The following is a 13,816-nucleotide window of genomic DNA, read 5'->3' on the forward strand; positions in this document are numbered from 1 at the left end:
ACATGACCTGTGGAAAGCATTATTATATAATGGATAGATTACATTAAAATATGCAGGAATAAACTATAGAAACAGAATCCATGGAGGGAGAGAAGAAGAAGAAGAAGAAGAAGAGTTTGGATTTGATATCCCGCCTTTCACTCCTCTTCAGGAGTCTCAAAGCGGCTAACATTCTCCTTTCCCTTCCTCCCCCACAACAAACACTCTGTGAGGTGAGTGGGGCTGAGAGACTTCAGAGAAGTGTGACTGGCCCAAGGTCACCCAGCAGCTGCATGGGGAGGAGCGAAGACGCGAACCCGGTTCCCCAGATTAGGAGACTACCGCTCTTAACCACTACACCACACTGGCAGGTGCAAAGGTTCGAAAGAACCGTTTTTTCTTATTTTTGGAAATGTTACATTTGTTGGGTATAAATTTTATGTAAAACCAATAAAACCTTACATAAAAAAATAAAATAAAATAAGAACATGGGAAATTGCCAAACCATTTATCTCTCTTGTGGGATTTACCTGTTCAAACATTGCTGAATTTGAGTGGGGCAGAATTATGTGGAAGCAGCAATTGGGCCATCCGAAGAATGTAAGATTTGCTGCATGGGCCCCACTGCACCCTAGTCTATGTGGCAAAACATCTCTGAAAAGAATTAAGATGATTTACAAGGCAACTAAGGACTCTTGAGAATCGCTTGGGTCTCTTTGAAGCTGCAGCATTGCACCCATTTGATCACTAGAGCAAAACTAGCTGCTTGGCTCCTGATGTAATTAGAAAATACTGGCCCTCGGGAGATTATGTATTTTCCCCCGAGAGTGGATAGTTTCAATAGCTGACAACATATTTTGAACAAAGCACCCAGAGAAGAAAGGTCTAGTGCGCTTTAATATCTGTCTTCAGTCCCTCAGCTTGAGTAGTCAATAAATCAGGAGTGATTCAATAGTTTTTAAAGGTCACACATGATTTAGGAGAGAAAAACCTGTATATAAATTGGGGTGTAGACTTCTACCACGCAGGGGCCTCTAAAATGTTACCCATGCAAATTTATAGGTCATTTAACAATATTTATCTCTATTATGGAGGAGATTAGAATACCAAGGAAGTCTTAGTTTCATGCTTAGTTTCACTATACTCTCATGTTTACTTGAACCCTGTTCATTTGTAGAATCTGATTATACATTATCATAAAAGTTTTCTTTCCTGCTGCCAAGTAAGTGTTTTAGTTCTGCAATTTAATACGTACCTTAAAATAAAAATACTTTATTCAGGAGTCATAAAAGCATCTTATGCTTACATAAATGAAGTTTATGTAGAAAAAATATTGATGAAACATGAGGGATTTTTTCATATTTTCTCTTCATAAAACTTTGTTACATTCACTCTCCGAATTTGAAAAAAAAAGTATTTATTTCTAAGACGTTCCCAACTAGCCTTGTTTTCCAGTTAGGATTTTTCATGATAACTCTAACTAGACTGCAGCAAGCTATAATTGTAGGTTAGGAGGGACCACTGAGCAATTTCAAAACTCAAAGTAAAAGGTAAAGGTACCCCTGACCATTAGGTCCAGTTGTGACCGACTCTGGGGTTGTGCGCTCATCTCACTCTATAGGCCAAGGGAGCCAGCGTTTGTCCGCAGACAGCTTCTGGGTCATGTGGCCAGCATGACAAAGACGCTTCTGGCAAACCAGAGCAGCCCACGGAAACGCTGTTTACCTTCCCGCCGGAGCGGTACCTATTTATCTGCTTGCACTTCGTGCTTTTGAACTGCTAGGTTGGCAGGAGCAGGGACCGAGCAACGGGAGCTCACCCCATCGTGGGGATTCGAACCGCCAATCTTCTGGTGGTTTAACCCACAGCGCCACCCGCATCCCTTCAAAACTCTACAAATACTCAAATGCACAGTACATTTGTCAACGGAGACATTCGAGAACCAAAGTACCCCTGTATATTTGTCAAAAGAAGCAAATACTTATATTCAACCTATGTATTTCAACACCACAAGTTCCATCATAAATTGTTTCCAACATCTCCTTTTAATTTCAAACTACAGAAGCACTGATATTTTGTATCTGTTTGTAGCAATTACCACAGACTATTTGTAAGCTGCTCCGCAATCCTCAGATGAAGGATGATGTAGAAATTTAATAAATAATTATAATTATAACTGCTACAGCATAACACTTTGGGTCACAAATTATAGTATTTGTTATAAATGTTGCTTCCTCCTGAAAATTGTATGAATTAGGTTACCTAGATGACAGCATCCTCATGCAGAACTTTAAGATGGAACCTCAAGAAAACCGATATGAACAGGCTGCTGAAATCATCTGATGTCCAACACTGTTTAGTATTTCTGAGAAATGTATCATAGAATCACAGAACTGTACAGCTGGAAGGAACCTGACGGTCATCTATCCTTTTTACACAACTGTGTTTTCTTCCCCCAAGCCCTGACACACTGTGTGAGTGTCTGGAGGTGGTTGGAGGATGGATGGCAGCTAACAGATTGAGGTTGAATCCTGACAAGACAGAAGTACTGTTTTGGGGGGATGGGGAGGGCAGGTGTGGAGGACTCCCTGGTCCTGAATGGGGTAACTGTGCCCCTGAAGGACCAGGTGCACAGCCTGGGAGTCATTTTACACTCACAGCTGTCCATGAAGGCACAGGACAATTCTGTGTCCAGGGCACCTGTCTACCAGCTCCATCTGGTACACAGGCCAATACCCTACCTGCCCACAGACTGTCTCCCCAGAGTGGTGTGTGCTTTGGTTATCTCCTGCTTGGACTACTGCAATGCATTCTACATGGGGCTACCTTTGAAGGTGACCCAGAAACTACAACTAAACCAGAATGTGGCAGCTAGAGGGGCTGCAGGGACCGTATAACACCAGTCCTGAAAGACCTACATTGGCTCTCAGTATGTTTCCGAGCACAATTCAAAGTGTTGGTGCTGACCTTTAAAGCCCTAAATGGCCTTGGCCCAGTATACCTAGAGGAGCATCTTCATCCCATTGTTCATCCTGGACACAGGTCCAGCTCTAAGGGCCTTCTGGCGGTTCCCTCACTGCAAGAAGTGAGGTTACAGGGAACCAGGCGAGGACCTTCTCGGTAGTGGTGCCCACCCTGTGGAACTTCAGATGTGAAGGAGATAAATAACTATCTGACTTTTAGAAGACATCTGAAGGCAACCCTGTTTAATGTTTGGTTGGGTTTTTAATATTCTGTTGGGAGCCACCCAGAGTGGCTGGGGAAACCCAGCCGGATGGGTGTGGTATAAATAATACATTTTTTATTATTATTATTATTATTATTATTATTATTATTATTATTATTATCTTTTCCCCTCCTTTCCCAGGCCGAGTGTGCCTTGGATACAACAGCTGTTGCACCAGCATAACTGTGGTGTGTTTTCACAGAATGTGAATGTAGGATTGCTGTGTTAGAAACATTAAAAGAAGAAATAGATCAATAAAAAGTTATGATTTTTTTTTAAAAAAACCCACTCTATCTTGAACGTAGAGAGAAAAATATGGTCCCTAAAGATTATAAATTCAATTTTACATTATTTATTATTTATACAGTGAAAGCAGAGACAGCAAGGATCAATGTGTTCAGTTTAATATGGACATGGGAAAGTTTTCCTGCTCTCGGGCAACAGGTGTGTCACATTTGTGGGGGTTGCTCAATTCATTTCAAAGCAGAAAATATTCAACATATGCAGTCCGCCCATGTAAAGAGCTTTTCTTTTCACCGATATGCATTGGGTAGCCCCTTCATGTGAACTTTCATATGCACACCAAAGCTCTTTCTGAGTTCTGAAACATGACAACAGGAGATCATATCAAGCCCTTTGGGATATATTCTAGGGATGGGCAGAGGCCCCACAATTTGCCTCGTATTTGTGCTTAATTATTTTTTTTAATCCAATCTCTTTTTGCATCTCTCAGCACACAGTGGTCCTGATAACAGTCACCCCCATGAAAACAGCTGTAGCTCATCTTGTAAAATCCAAGAGACATAACTGTACAATTTACATTGTCATGTACAGTTTGACCCCCGACTTGTGATATGCATAGACTTGGTCTCTAAATTCCTTAGGACAAGGACCTATGTACTTACATTTTTTCTACAAAGCATCATTTAAACTGATACTTAAAAAAAATAATATCCACAATCATTATTTGTGAATATAACTCATAATTCCTACTTTAAAGAACTGTAGGAAGGTAGCTTTATTATATTTTCTGTATCAAGTTCTTCAGCTGAAAGGAGAATTGGAATACAACCTACAGGCTGACTGATCTGAGATCTCCTGTGTGCAAGACTTTTTAAAGAGATAAAATAGAGAGATTTTACTTGACACTTATTAAATCAGTCTGCTAAAGTAATAATGAGATATCTGGAGGTCCCAGGACATCCTTGCTCTTTGTCTTCAATTAAAATTGGCTCTTGGGATTTGCTCTGATTTTAGAAGTGTTAAAGAGTCTGTTTGTTCTTCCTTCTCTTCCTCAGATGTTTTAAGATCCAGCTTTTAAAAGGCATGGAAACATATTTTGAAGCTGTTGCATGCAGAGTCCTAGTAATCTTTCTACAAATAAAACATTTCATGGTTAGCAAATCAGTTTTGAGAATCATTATTTATAAGCTTACATGGAATTTATATATAGAACTTGTAGTTAGTGTGGATTGAGGCTGTAGCCCTTAACTGTGGAGTAATTGCAAATGAATACAGTGTGACTTTTGTTGTTGTTGTTTAGTTGTTTAGTCATGTCCGACTCTTCGTGACCCCATAGACCAGAGCACACCAGGCACTCCTGTCTTCCACTGCCTCCCGCAGTTTGGTCAAACTCATGCTGGTAGCTTCAAGAACAATATCCAACCATCTCGTCCACTGTCGTCTCCTTCTCCTTCTGCCCTGAATCTTTCCCAACATCAGGGTCTTTTCCAGGCAGTCTTCTCTTCTCATGAGGTGGCCAAAGTATTGGAGCCTCAGCTTCAGGATCTGTCCTTCCAGTGAGCACTCAGGGCTGATTTCAGAGTAAATGCATATAGGATTGCACTGTCAGGTATGGACAGGAATGCATGCAACAGAACGAGGGACCTTAAATAACTGAAGTGCTCAGCTAAGGCAATATCAGCTTACAAAGGTTCCAGACAAAAATTGTATCTTATACAGGAAGGCAATAGCCATTATGATAAGGAAGAAAATATAAAGGAAGGTGTGCAGCTTCTGTTGCTGCACTCCTGAATATTGCAAAAATAGAAGCATTTGATGCAGATAGCAGCATGCCACTGTACCAGACCTAAAGGTTAAGCTATGTATACTCAGACATTTGAAAAGTTCTACGTTCCAAAGAAATGAAAAACATTTATGTGATGGAGTCTCCACAAACAGATGCAGAGGGAAGGAGAATCACTTGAAGGTGGCGCTGTGGTCTAAACCTCTTGGACTTTCCAACTGAAGGTTGACGATTCGAATCCCCACAACGGGGTGAGCTCCCATTGCTCTGTCCCTACGTCCTGCCAATCTAGCCGTTCGAAAGCATGCCAATGCAAGTAGATAAATAGGCACCATTGCAGCAGGAAGGTAAACAGCATTTCTGTGCACTCTGGTTTCTGTCACGGTGTCCCATTGCACCAGAGGCAGTTTAGTCCTGCTGGCCACATGACCCAGAAAGCTGTCTGTGGACAGACACCGGCTCCCTTGGCCTGAAAAGCGAGATGAGTGCCGCAACCCCATAGTCGCCTTTGACTGGACTTAACCATCCAGGGGTCCTTTACCTTTTTACCTTTATATATAGAACAACTGGCAGTGAAGAGACTCCATCGTAACAGATCAGAACATGATTGGTGTTAGAGCTTTATGCGATAAAAATGTCTTCAACGCTACTTGGCAAAGTAAAATACAGTGGTACCTTGGGTTACAGATGCTTCAGGTTACAGACACTTCAGGTTACAGACTCCGCTAACCCAGAAATAGTACCTCGGATTAAGAACTTTGCTTCAGGATGAGAACAGAAATCGTGCGGCGGCGGTGCAGCAGCAGTGGAAGACCCAATTAGCTAAAGTGGTACCTCAGGTCAAGAACAGTTTCAGGTTAAGAATGGACCTCCAGAATGAATTAAGTTCTTAACCTGAGGTACCACTGTCCAACATATAAAAGCAATTTAAAACCCTAAAAAAATAAAACTAATAATTCAAAATACGGTGGAACCTTGGTTGTCGAATACTTCAGAACCCGAACAATTCAGAACCCGAACACCAACAATCCGGAAGTGAATGCTTCTGTTTTCAAATGTGCCTCGCCTCGTTTCTCCATTTTTCAAAAGGAATTTGCTGACTGGCAATTGTGCCTCGGTTGTCAAACGTTTCGGAAGTCAAACGGCCTTTCAGAATGGATTACGTTCGACAACCGAGGTTCCACTGTAGATGAAATGTTCACCCACCAGTGTATTCATAAGGACAGGCTCCACCCAGCCCATTAAAATATCAGCATCACCATAGGCGGCAACAGTAATTAGCCTGTGTAAATCAAAGCTTAGCCTGACACTTAAAAATTGACAAGGACGGTGCCAGGCACATCTCCCCAAGGAGAGTATTCCACACGTTTGTGTTTATGCATGTGTGGAGAGGGTATATTCCCATCTTCTGCACAGAGACATAAGTATAATGACTATAAAGTTGTCTTACTCCAGCTAGACTCTGTTTATTGCATACGGACAGGATATTGTCATTGGAAGTTTGAAAAAACCCTGTTGTGACCTGCACTTCTGTAGCAAAGGTCCCACTAGACAGACAAACATTTTATCAATGACTTTGGAAAAGTTGAGAGTACCATTTGTTCATGACAAAGCCTGGCCGATTCCTGTACCACACTGGTTTTCCTCCAAAAGAAGACCATTCCACTTATTTATAAAGTGGCAGACAAGATTTATTTATTTGTTATTTATGCAGAGGGGAAACCACCTTTAGAAATGAGAGAGCAGAATTAATGGCATTTAAACTCAGCCAGAAGTCATACTGAACAAATACATGGATTTAATTCATCCCCATACACAATAGCTCACCAGTTACTGAAGCCAAGCTAACAGGTTCTTATTACCTATGAGTGCAACAGCATACTTGCCTGGCAATGCCCTCAGCCTACATCAAACCAGCATGTCACTGGAACAGTGTCCTGCCCATAGTATTAAGGATTTGCAGCACATCCATTTTGAAATGAACGAACAAATGATAGGCATGCTCCTGAGGTAAACACATGAACAAGATGTCATTGCTTCCAGTTGCACTGAAGCAGCCTTCTGTCAAAGTAGATGCCATATTTTCAGTACAGGAAGTTGAAAATGAAGTTCATCCATCCCATGGAACAGACCGTTAAGAGTGTCCATCCATGCAAACCTATCTGATGGCTTGTGAGCAACCTCTTCCCGCCCCCCCCCAATAATTTTTTATTGATTTTCATTAAACATACATTCATTATACAAATAAATCCCACATATATATTTGGTTCTGCCAAGCTTCAGACTTCCCCCCACCCCTTCGGTAAGTATCATATATTTTCTTACATCGCGTATTCTGTTTGTTTGTCTACTTTACCATATGCTGTTAGAGTTAATCTAACCCTGCCAGTGTCTTTAAGGTTTTACGATTGTCTCTTATATACACCAAATATTTACTCCAACTTTTGTGAAACCTCTGTTCATCCTGGTCTTGTATTTTTACTGATAATCTGGCCAGTTCTGCATAATTCATCATTTTAGCCTGCCATTCCATAATAGTAGGTATTACATCTGTTTTCCAATTCTGGGCCAGCATAGTTCTTGCTGCCGTCGTGGCATAAAGAAAAAGATTTTTGTCTTTCTTTTTAATATCCTTCCCTGTCAGTCCCAATAGAAAGGCCTCGGAGTTTTTTGGGAAAGTGTACTTGAAAACTTTTTTAAGTTCATTGTAAATTAGTTCCCAGAAGCCCTTCACTTTACCACAGCTCCACCACATGTGGTAGAGGTCTCCCTCCGCCTCTCCACATTTCCAACATTTCTTATTTGCTTCTGAGCAACCTCTAGGCTGCAGTAGGACCCCTCTCAGAGCCAGTCCTATAATTTGGCAGATTGAGGTAGCTGCCTCAGGCAGCAGATGCCGGGGAACAGAGCTTTGTGTGCTAAGAAGGCTGACCTTCACTTCCTAAACTAGCCTGCAGTGGAGAACACAGGTATGTAAAGGTAAAGGACCCCTGGACGGTTAAGTCCAGTCAAAGGCATCTATGGGGTTGCGGCACTCATCTCGCTTTTCAGGCTGAAGGAGGTGGCATTTTTCCACAGACAGCTTTCCAGGTCATGTGGCCAGCAGGACTAAACCACTTCTGGCGCAATGCAACACCATGACGGAAGCCAGAGCACACAGAAACGCCATCCCATTGTCAGTGTAGAAGTACTGTCAGACCAGTTGACCTGAGCAAATGGAATGGGGAGCAATTTTGTCCTTCGACTCAGGTAGAAAAAATAATAATATTTGGCTGGCCCTTGCCTTACTGGTTTGGAGACACCATCCCAATTCTTTTTCTTTAAATGAAAAATAAAAAAAGTTTCCGTGTAACCTGTTTCTAACACAATATGAATAAGAAACTGGGTGATGAAAGGGGAGAGAAGCTTTAAGGTATATTAGCAATCGCTAGGTATTATGGACAATACAGTAGTGCTTTTTTTTTTAAAAAAAGTTCCCATTTCTGGCTCTTCATTTCCATGTAATTTCTAGTAGTATTATGTGGCATCATTACATAGTGTATTTCCCCAGGTCCAAGTCACTGTCTGCCACTCACTGAGGTGGGGAAACTCATGGAAAGATGGTGTCCTGTTACTTGGCGAATTACAGGGCCATTGGGCTGCCAGTTTTGGCTGCAGCTCCTTATCAACCATAATGCATTCATTTTGTGTTCATCAGCTCCAGCTAAACTCTCTGCAGAGCAATATTTGATAGGAACAACACAAAGGCGTTGAGTGGAAGAAGCTGACAAAGAGACTGGGCATCTGTTTCCTTTGCCATTTTAAAATCACACAGGGCTTTAGTGCCTTTAGTCAGCTGAGGAGAAAAACACTGATATGATTACTGTTGTCTATGCATGACTGAAAGCAATGGCACATTTCAGATGTGAACAAAGCATTGGAATGTTACTTTCTTGTTTCAATTTCACAAACTATCTATGGTTCATAAAATGTCAAATATACCCAAAGACGGAACACTTAAAAAAAAGTCAAGGTCACATTACCTGCGAGTAGTAGCAGCAGGGAATTTTCTCCGGACATTTGTCCTACAGAAACATCTTTGGAGCTTAGCAGCTCATTTTACATATATAAGGAGGCAAAGAAAGACCTTTTAAGAGCCCTTATGACATTTCAGGGGGAAAACCCTCTGAAATTAATAAGGGAAATATGAGTAAGATCAGAGTAGCATACAAGAAAATCCTTAAGAATAATAAAAAAGCAAGTTTTGTGGGACGTCAGTGGCAAGAACTAGGACTGGCAGTGTCTGAACAAAGGGAGGATAAATTCTGGGACCCGGTGGCTTGGGGCATGAATGAAACAAAATCAGCACTAGATGCCACCATACTGGCACAACATTGGGTGAAGTACTATATAGAACTATTTGGAGAACAGGCAGGGCAACCATCGGATGCTGAGATGACCACTGACTGGTCAAAACCACCAGAATGGCAAGCAGTATCCCCTACAGAAATAAGATCTTTCATAGAAAGCCCCTGGTGAGGATACAATGCAACTGCAGCTCTTAAAGGCACATATGGACTGGTGGGAACCCATCTTGGCTAGGCTCTTCACACATACAAATTATGGAAATTAAATATCATCATGCCAATTCACAAGAAAGGGAATACGGCCCCACCCCCAAAAAATTACTGTCCTATTCGTTTACTCGATGTTCCTTCCAAACTCTATGCTACGCACCTGCTTACAAAATTAACAGATTGGTTCTGTGAAAATAACATGTGTTTTTTTTTTATTCCGGAGATGAGAAGATCTGACTTTTTCACCTAAGGAACAACTGCAAAATGTCCTCAGTTGTAGAACAGAGATCACACAGCTGTTCAGTGAGATTTGGGGAGCTAGTTACAGCTTGTATAGATTACTCTAGACCAGGGGTCAGCAAACTTTTTCAGCAGTGGGCCGGTCCACTGTCCTTCAGACCTTGGGGGGGGGGCGGACTATATTTTGAAGAAAAAGAAAAGAAAAAAGAACGAATTCCTCCTCCACATGCAGCTGCTGGGTGACCTTGGGCTAGCCACACTTCTCTGAAGTCTCTCAACCCCACTCACCTCACAGAGTGTTTGTTGTGGGGGAGGAAGGGAAAGGAGATTGTTAGCCGCTTTGAGACTCCTTCGGGTACTGATAAAGCAGGATATCAACTCCAAACTCTTCTTCTATGCCTCACAAATAACTCAGAGATGCATTTTAAATAAAAGCACACATTCTACTCATGTAAAAACTCACTAATTCCTGGACTGTCCACAGGGTGGATTTAGAAGGTGATTGGGCCGGATCCGGCCCCCATGCCTTAGTTTGCCTACCCATGATCTAGACATTGCCTTTCCTATGGTCCCTCTCCCCTCTCCAGGAGTCAACTCTTTTTAGCAAATCACTTCCTGGACAGCATAAAGTGAAACAGCAGTGGTTAGGTGCTGCTAAATAATCCAGATATACAATCATCCAAGGTAGAGTTAATCGGAAATGTTTCATATAGCAAAGGTCTGTGTATGCAAACATTTGTGTTCAGTGACTAATCTATCCCCAAAGCCACATGGAGCAATTTAAAGCTGCCGCCACATGTTGACAGCAGTGTATCCACTGGCCGAGTGGGAACAACCCATGGTACAACACTAAAGTACGGTATATCTCAATTTGTTTCAAAGGGAAAGACACAGTGGCTAAGATCCAGAAATCCACTCCAACTAGAGCTGACTTTTGCCTATTCCCAGGGTCCTTCTGGGGACAGCAGGGGGAGAGGAAATTGTCAAAAGTCACTTGCCCAGATCCTTCAAGTGGATCAAAAGCCTTTTCATAGATGGAAGAATCCTTTATATGTTCAGTTAGAATGTATGTGTAAATAAATTCATGTATCATGAAGACACCACAATCTTCAGTGACCTTCATTTCAAGGAAACCAAACCCAGAGGTAAGTGCTGGAAACTGTGGAGTCTCTCACTCCTTGAAGACTTACTTTGCCAAACCTTTATTAGCTATTACAAATATAGGCTATCATAAAACATACATTTTGTTGCACAGATGTACCTGAAATCTGATTAAAGCCTCCTTACCAGAGTTGTATAGTCGATCAAGATAACTTGGGTGAAAACAACTTTCTTCTGTGTAGTTTGATCATCAATATGAACGATTTCTCCCCATTTAAGTAATAATAGCCCTAAAGCATAATTCTAAAAATGTAATTGCAAAATGTTTTTAAACCATAAGCTGCTTAAATAATGTCCTTTATTTAACTATATAAACACATGCCATTACATCTGCACCAAAACAAATTAACACACAGCAGCAGCAGCTTCCACTCATTATATGAAATTATTCTTGATTAACCAAAAGACGCAAACCACTTGGAAAAGCCTGCTTCTTACATGGTAACCTGCCCTGTACAAAAAGCTCTATGAGTGGCAGATCATTTGTCTAATGCCTTTTCTCAAATTTATATTGATTTCTCTGTTTTTAATTGAATCAGCTTCAGCGGGAATCTGCAAGTCTGTGTCAGAGCCAGCAGGATGCCAACGCTAAGCAAAAAACCGCTACAAGCTCTTTTGAATAACAAAGCTCATTCAAAAAAACAAAAGAAAACAAAACTTCTTTGGGAAATACAGAACTTAAGGTTTTCGCTGGGATATGATCATGAATAGTGGCATACTTGGAGTCACAACGGTTTGTTAGAGTTCTCCTTTTCTCTCCTCAGATCCTCCGAGAGAATAAAAATCAGCTGCAACTAACAAAGAGATCAGAATGCCTCTATCTGTCTTAGCTCATTCAGGCATGCTAAACTACCATGGTAGTCCCTGTGAGGAATGCAAAGCAGAAACTAGACACTGATTGACATCAAAAGTTATTCAACAGCAAGTCATTTCCACGGATGCGCAGTATGCTTTTAAAAAATAAAAAGAGAAAAGAGAAACGGTTCTCTATTCCCTCTTACAAATAAACTCAGTTTTTTTCTTTCTTTCTCTTTTACAAGCATTTTCAGTGGTGCTGAAAATGTCTTCACTTTCTTACAATTTTGGGGCAACCCCCAATTTTTTGGGAAGCATGACTAGTCATAGCATTGCCCTCTCTTCTTGCTCTCCTTGCCCATAGTGATTCCATTATGTACCCATATCTGATTAGTTGTGCAGGACAACAGTAGCAAACGGGGGTGCCTTTCAGATTTTTCGGACATTTCTCCTCTCTTCTGACCATTGACAATGCTGGCTCAGGCTGATGGGAATTCTTTGACCAGCAATAGATGCGGAGCATCAGGTCGCCTTCTCCTGGAAGGTATTATCCTACTCACTACTTATTGATGAGCTGGAGTCACCCATGTGACCAATCCAGGAATGAGAAAGAAGTTAGGCACCAGAAGGAAAGAAATGTGCAAAAAGCAGCAGCAAATAATGGAAATTATGACTGCCTCTCTAAAAGGAAGATAGGAGAAATATTTATACCCCCTTGTTGTAATCATCATTTTCAAGTTAAGCATTAGAAGTGAATATTTGGTACAGTCCTTATCCTTATGCTGACTTAAAATACACTAATGGCCAAAATTCTGGAAACCTTTTGGAAGAAGTATATTTCCAAGGCTCATAATACCCCAATTTTTTTAGTAATACCATAAAATTATATATCAATGGAAAGATTATTTAATGAAGAATAGAATGCAAAAAGTAAATGATGAAACCTCAGAAATACACTTGCCCCAAAATGTTTCCTCAATATTGGCTACTAGCGTATTGTCACAACTGTAAATTTCAGATGTGAAGAGCAACAGTCAGGTATGGAAACAGAACTTAGAGACCAAATAAGTCTAAAGGACAAGGTCATGGGGCATCCTAAGTTATACACAATACTGTCACAGTCCCATGCTGAGCAACAATGGGCAAGCTCAGGGGAGTGAGGCCAGCCAACCAAGAGAGTCTCCGGGGTGCGCTTACCTGTAGGCAGAGTCTGGATCCAAAGTCAGGTCCAGTCCTAGGAGCAGGCAACAGCGATTCATGTGGTCAGACACTCCAGGGGTCAGGGAATCTGATGATCAAAGGTCAAGAGGATCAAGAAACAGCAATACTGGGCCAGGAACAACACGTGCTGTTTCCAGCATCTGACTGAAGCCAGTTGGTTCTCATTAGAGTCCTTGAAGGCTGATCAGCTGCAGGTAGAGTCCCTCTGCCTTCTTCCCCTTCAGGCTGCTGTTCAGCAGGCGAAGCTGACTCCTGGCTCATGACAAGTACTCTTTATGACATCATGCGCCGACCATTGAAATCACAATTGCTTGAGTGGGTCAGAGAGGTGGGCATAGGATTACATGCAATGGAGTTTTCCTGCCTTCTCCTTCCCACTGTGGACCGCTGTGTCACCTCAAAAGCTAACATTGAGGTTCCACACACCACAAATGGGGAACCAGGAACTCTGGAAGAAGGGTCCATGCAGCTTATTCCTTCTGTCATTTTACAGCTGGGCCAAACTCTGCTAAATCAAAAATCAAAGCACCATGCCTTGCCAATATCCCTTTATCCGTTTGTCCTTGACTATGTCATTTCCCTCAGGCCTCTTTGATCCTCATTTACCTGTGT

General features: G+C 41.6%; 1 long non-coding RNA gene across 1 annotated transcript; it reads right to left on the bottom strand.

The window, feature by feature from the left end:
- Positions 1–4,195: 4,195 nt before the first annotated feature.
- LOC309380725 lies at positions 4,196–13,429 on the bottom strand. The gene is made up of 2 exons (XR_014173079.1): positions 13,181–13,429; positions 4,196–4,579 (listed from the first exon to the last, which is right to left on the bottom strand). It is a non-coding gene; the product is annotated as an uncharacterized lncRNA (long non-coding RNA).
- Between the last annotated feature and the right edge of the window lie 387 nt (positions 13,430–13,816).

The sequence above is a fragment of the Podarcis melisellensis genome, assembly GCF_964234715.1.
Source record: "Podarcis melisellensis genome assembly, chromosome: 11".
In the NCBI taxonomy this organism is placed as follows: Eukaryota; Metazoa; Chordata; class Lepidosauria; order Squamata; family Lacertidae; genus Podarcis; species Podarcis melisellensis.